We start from the raw sequence: 7,296 nt of genomic DNA, 5'->3' as shown, positions 1-7,296 counted from the left end.
AAAGTAAAGATGGCAATGCAAAAACTAAAACTTACTAATTCACTCGTAATTATGACGTATTACGTTGCAAACTGATTAAAAACTGAAGCAAAGAAAATGAAGAAAAGAGTTGAATCATAGAAAAAAGTTGATAGTTAAAGATGTTGACATTTAGAATACACTAAAAGAACTAGCCAGTATTAGTGATTTATCAGGATGAGAACCCGGATTTGAGAATGATATAGACATTCCCAATGCACTTTTAGCCAAGGGCACGTTATAAAAGTCAAAGTTAGTCCCATTATTTCATTGAAAGAGCCGAAGAGAGTGCTTGTGGCTACGATTATTGCTGGTTGGTTATGTCTATTCTGATAAACTTTTCCAGTCAAGGGTTGATTTTAACAAACCATAGGGATCTCCGATATGGCTCGTCAACCCTCGTGTGCATAAGGTGCCATTTGGATTTAAAATTTCAATTTTAATCTCAAATCTTTTACAAATACTTTCAAACAAAATCCCAACAATTTCAACTTTAGTGAAGACAAATTTATTAACAGTATGGAGTGTTACTTAACACCGTTTTACTTGGGAAAACAATATCGGTTCCTAAACATAAGCTAGGCAATAGTCATCATAACCAATACTCAATCGATCTGTAACAAAACATACTCAAACTCTGTTTGTTATTTGGGATTAGTTACACTTTATTCCTGTTTCCTCGAACAAGTTAATAAGAAGTCACTTGTGTGTGTAGTGCCACAATAATGTGTAAAAATAAACTTTTGTTCTATTATTCCAAATACAATTTTCATATAAAAAAGTGTGGTCGTATCATTGCTTATTTGATCTAATTAGGATTTTAATTTTAAATAAAAATTCATTATTTCCAAACCGCCTCTAATGGTGGCTAAAAGTAAGCTTTAGTTCATATAATGATAATATTTTGGGTTCGATCCGTGGATTAGGCCCAGTTCAGGTAGCCCATTGTGCAGCTTCACGTTTAACACACAAATTAAAAGAAACAAATCATTCAAAATGATTATAATGTACTACTAAAACAAACTAATGTTGAACTAAGAATATTTTATATCCAGACGATATACTGGACAAAACTAAGACTAAATTCTTGTTCAAACCCTTCACCATTCAAAACTTATAAAAATAATACAACAGTGTAAAGTAACCACTAGAAACGAATATAACAATTTACATAACAAGACAAACAATAAATTTAAATGTTTAAAATGAAAACTTAAATATCTGTAGTAAGTCTTTACTATAACAACTAAGAATCTTTTATAACAAAACTACAAGTTCAAAACTGATCTTCGAAGCTTATTGAAATAAAGCAGATTATTGGTTCTTTCTTATAAGGAAGTTCCAGGTTCTATGCTCCCTAAGGAAATAATTCTTCTAATGATCGGTCCATCGAGCTTGAAAGTTGCTATCTTGAGAACCATTATGCTAAAAAGTTTCCTCAAATCCGAAGATTTATAGAAACCAATCCAATGATTTTCAAGATTGTACTGCAACCGAAGGGTTGTCACTGACAACTCTTGATTTTATTTCTTCTTTCCAGTGTTAATGTTTTTGCAATATACACACAAAACGCTTGCGCTAAATTACCCCGTTAAACATTAATTAACTATTAACAATTAATACATCAAAATCACAGTTTAAACGTCCCCCCGATAGTACAGCATTAAATTTAGAATCTTACAAGGCCAAAATCCGGTGTTCGATTTCAAGCAATGGACATATCAGACAGTCCTATGTGACTTTGTTCTAAAACAAATACAGCTTAAATTGTGTGTCCTTTTAGCAGAGGCATTGCAAGGTACTAGCACACGAAGCCCGTTTTCCCATTCTATTTTAGAGTACCTCGAATCTCCAACTGTCTTCTTAAAGTAATAACAATACAAGTTATGATCGGCATCATACTGAAACGCTGAAAATTCCTGCGCCAGTAGACCCGAACCCCGAATATTTTATATACCTAGCGTCACCTCTGCTTTTAAGCCTATTTTTAATTTTTAAATGTTGACATATATTCGCCTTAATCATTACTTCAATTCATAAGTAACATGAATTTAATCTTTTAAACCCAGGTGTTAACTCACAGGACACTAATTGACAATCGTCACCGAAAGCTACACTAATTATACATCAAAATCACTATTTAACCTACGTTATCTATGACTGTCATTAATCAGTTGTTTTTGTCTGGTCTAATAAACTGGAACACTCAAATATTTCAATATTTTGATGACTTGATACTTTACTAAAGAAACCTAGACGTTTCTTCACTCATTAGTCTAAATATAGTACGATCGTTACCATTATTTACATATGTAAAAGTTTTGATAAATTATTTATAATGAATAAATAATATTTTACTAAACTGAAGGCCTGGTATGGCCAAGTGTGTTAAGGCGTTCGACTCGTAATTCAAGGTTCGCGGGTTCAAATCCCGGTCGCACCAAACATGCTCGCCCTTTCAGCCGTGGGGGCGTTATAATGTTACGATCAATTCCACTATTAGTTGGTAAAAAGAGTAGCCCAAGAGTTGGCGGTGGGTGGTGATGACTAGTTGTCTTCCATTGCTAAATTAGGGACGGCTAGCGCAGATAGCCCTCGAGTAGCTTTGCACGAAATTCAAAATCTGTAAATCCTGATATTTACCGCTGTCCCGCCGGAGGACTCACTCTTAAGTATATAATAATGATCATATCAGTAGTAGAAATGTACTTGTTTTAAAAATATTTTTCCTTACAGAAAAGATTACACAGTAAAATCAAACCAGCTAATATGAGATATTATTAAAAAATTAGCACTAACACAAGCACCCTCCCGCAGTGGCACAACTGCATGTTAGCACTAACACAAGCACCCTCCCGCAGTGGCACAACTGCATGTCTGCGAACTTACAACACTAAAAACTGGGTTTCAATACCCGTAATGGGCAAAGCACAGAAAGCTCTTTGTGGTTAATACCAACGAATACATGACCCAATATTTCGTTTACGTTGAGTGTGATTATGAGAATATCATCTACATGTTGAAGGCAAGATAACACAGCAAAGAAGCGTGCTATTACTGATTATACACATTATTTTATTACTTATATCAGCAAGCCAAGAACAGCCAGGTGGCTAAGGCACTGGACTTATAATCCGAGGGTCACGGGTTTGAATCCCCGTCATACCAAACATGTTAGGCCTTTCAACCTTGGGGGGTGTTATAAAGTGCGGTCATTCCCATTATGTGTTGGTAAAAGTGTAGCCCAAGAGTTGGCGGTGGGTAGTAATGACTAGCTGCCTTTCCTCTTGTCTTGAACTGCTAAATTCGGGACGGATAGCGCAGATTTTATTTTATTTCCACGATTTATAGTTATATAAGATACAAATCCGTTGAACAAAGCTAGCTCGTAAGTGGATTTTACTTGTTAATTAACAGTTTTCTATTTAGTCTCAATTCAAACCTCATTTACATAAAATTATCAAACGAATTTATTCACGTAAGTGTTAATTTATACAAATAACAAAACATGAAAATCAAATGAAAAACTATTTATTAATAAGCTTTTTCAGGATTTATTTGCTAATAACGAAATTACTTTATTTACGCCATTGAAGAAAACGACTAGAAAAACCCGTGGTAATCATTCACAGGAAGTTAAATTCTGCAAACCAGGCTTAAAAAGAAGTTCGTGTTCATAATACTTACGTATGATGAATTGTTGTTACCTAACAACGTGTATTAAAAATGTTTCATAACGATATAAAAGTACTAGACTTTGATTTCACAAGACATCAGCTTCATGGTTTTAATGGACTCAACGGTAATAGTAATCTATAGTATAAGAAACATAACTAAGAAAATATTTCTTTCTTCGCCGAGTCTTAAATTGTTTTATCAACGTAGGAGGGTAATCGCATTTCAAGTTTTTGAAGGATTTTATTTCACAATATCCGAAAAGGTTTTCAATATCCTGAAAGACTAAAAACATTTAAATAAAATAATATCGTACCAAGAATAGATCTTTAAACATAAACTGTAGTTTTAGAAAATTATAATATTTAACAGAAGTTGGTGTTTTTTCATGTTGTTAATTTTAGCATTGTAAATCACTATACTTACCACTGGTAGACATTAACAATAGTTCATTTAATACTTTAGAGTTTAGTTTTTTTCATTTAACCTGTATATGATTTGCTTTCCCACATACGTTTATACAGTTAGAAATAATGTTTTCACTACATTGACACTATAACCCCTCAGGGACAAGTCTGTACGCTTAATGTAAAAGCCAGGACTCGATACGTGTGGTAAGCACCCTACAGATAGCCCATTGTTTAGCTTTGCGCTCAATAACAATCGACTATTATTGAGGTTATTTTGAAAATATGTAAAAGTTTATTTTTCCGACGAGTTAGTAGCTATCATTTTTTTTTTTTTTGTAGCTATCATTCTCAAGACTACTGAGGTACTGTGTGTGTTACTACTCTTTGATACAATTTTAAATACTGAAACGTTTCAGAGGTTCGATTCTCTTCGGTGAACTCCCCCGATATCCCGATGTGGCTTTGCTATAAGAAAAGACACACACACTGAAACATTTAACGTACTCTTTTTTGTTGTTATATTTTGCGCAAAGCTACACGAAAGCTATCTGCACTAGCACTCTCAAATTTAGTAATAAGACTAGAGAGAAGGCAGCTAGTCATCGCCACCCACCGCCAACTCTTGGGCTACTCTTTCAAACGAATAGTGGGATTGACCGTAACATTATAACGCCCTAACGGCTGAAAGAGCGAGCATGTTTGGTGCGACGGGGATTCGAACTCGCGACCCTCGAATTACGAGTCGAGTGCCTTAAGCACCTAGCCACAACGGGCCTAACATACTCTTACAATCATAAAATTGAACATTAAAAAGTTTGCGTTACATCCGGTAAAGAACATTTCAAATACAAAAAGGTTTTATAAAATCCTGCACGTTTACAACAGAAGACGCGAGAGATTATATTTAGTTGTGTATAATTACTTAACAGAAGCAAATAATGAAGAAAAATAATTAACGCCCTCTCGTAAAGTATCATTTTCTTAAAAAACAACAACAAAACAATCAGTTTAGCGATATTATAGAGTAGTTTCTGTTACTTTGTTTAAAGACCCGGTATTAAATATCCAGAATTAGCTTTTGTAGTAATACGAGCTTTATTTTTATGTCAGTGAAAGAAGCTAAAAGGTATCTCTCTTAAGGATGAAACCTGGATTTTTCTATTAACGTTATTATTGTGAAATCTTAAGGACCTAAATTTGCAGTTTGTTCAGAAAACACGAGCTCGAGAAAGCTTTAACTAGAAGATTTTAAGTTACATTAAAGATGGAATGGATTTTACACACGAGCACCTATTGTAAACTTAGTTCTTTGACAGCTTATAAAAGCTAGTTAGTTAAAAAAAAAAAAAAAACCTGCCGGTTGCACTTAACCGTATTTGACAACACATATGTAATACTACTTAGTTCTCGAAGTAAATAGAATAGTGTGCGTGTGCAAAGAATTTTTTTTCAATATACAACTAAGTAACTGAAAGACAGTTTTTGGTAAAAGAACGAGTATTAACAGCTAATATACAAATAAAATTAAGTCGTAATTAGATTACATAAAATTAAAACAATAAACGCTAATAGTGAAAAAAAAAAAGTTTCGTTTACTAGCGCCTTAATTTTTTGAAATTTACATCTCGCTTAATTATATTTTACACCAACAAGCATGTTTTGCTTGCCTACATATTTAATTTTTTATCATTATATATTCCCCTCACTTTATACGGTTCAAAATTATATGTTGGTCATAGATAAAAAGGTACGTTTTAACAATAACCCTTTATTTTCCCGTTTTGCAAAATTTGTATGTTTTAAAATAAAGATGAATGCAATGTATTGCCCCCAGGAAGCACAGTAGTATGTCATAGGACTCATACGGCTAAAACAGTTTCAATACCCGTAGTGGGCAGAGCATAGTCCTTTGTCTAACTTTCCACAATTAAGTTTCCACTTAAGTGTGTGCAGGTTATAGATATAATGCACAACAAATTAAGTTATAGGACCTAATAACCATAGACCAGGGGTTCCCAACCTTTTGGCACTCGCGACTACTTACCTAAAAGTTTGAAACCCATGTGACCCCCTACTTAGGGCTTTCTATCAGCAGCTTAATTTTTCTTTTATTTTCTGTGAAGGAGAGTAAAAGAAACATCTAAAAAAATATTTAAAAATTCTGTAATTATTTATTAGCAAATTAAATCACATTGGTCCAACCTGAATTCACAAAAAGAACATATATTTCTTAAAATAATATTAACATAGGTTTGAACAGCTATCCAACCCAGCTAGTGAGATGCCTGATGTTGCATTTCAGCAGCAAGCTTTGAAATTCGTGGCCGAGTGTTTGTTAGAGCCAGTTTCATGTCATCTCCAACATCCAATTTGTTCCTATTCTTTGTTTTTATATTAACAAGAGTGGAAAATCCTGCCTCACACAAGTAGGTAGAAGCAAATGGAACAAGGACACGTAAAGCTATCATACTGACTTTGGAGTATGACTGATACATAGCGCACCAAAACTGAGTTACGGATTTTATCTTTAAGAGATCACGAGCTGAAGAGTCGTTCCTTAGATCCAGAAATTCATCTTGGATATCATCTGGGATGGTGGATACATCAAGTTCAGTACAAAATGGGTTCCTTACCACGGCCTCCTGTTCCTGTGATAGCTCATGGAAGTAACGCTTGACTTCCTTTTCTAGAGACTGAAGATGTTCGGTAATCTCATCCTTGAGGAACTGATCCAGTTGGATCTGAGACTCATCCGTCACTCCACAAAGTTTTTCAAACATAGCGATGTTTCCAAGATTGGTTTTCCGACGCCAGTTCTGCAGTTTGGAAACAAAGGCCCGAAGACTATCTTGAAAAAGGAGAACATGCGTTTCCCTTCCTTGAAGCTTCAAATTGAGCTTGTTCAGCTGGTCAAAAATATCGGCTAGGTACGCAACCCTTTTATTCCATGCTTCATTTTCGAAGTGAGCTACAAAATCTTTCCTTTCTCGAGTCTCCAGGAATAGCTTTATTTCATCTTTCATTTCAAAGACACGATTAATAACGTTTCCTTTCGACAACCAACGTACGGCTGTGTAGAAGAGAAGGACTTCGTGGGCAGCATTCATGTCTTTGCATAGTTCTTTGCATAGGAGAGTGTTGAGTCTTCACATAATTTACAATTTTGATTACAGATTCAAGCACTTCCTGCAGA

Source organism: Tachypleus tridentatus, chromosome 13 (genome assembly GCF_004210375.1).
Source record: "Tachypleus tridentatus isolate NWPU-2018 chromosome 13, ASM421037v1, whole genome shotgun sequence".
Classification (NCBI taxonomy): Eukaryota; Metazoa; Arthropoda; class Merostomata; order Xiphosura; family Limulidae; genus Tachypleus; species Tachypleus tridentatus.
The sequence above is the reverse complement of the archived record's forward strand: the minus strand, read 5'-3'. Positions refer to the sequence as shown.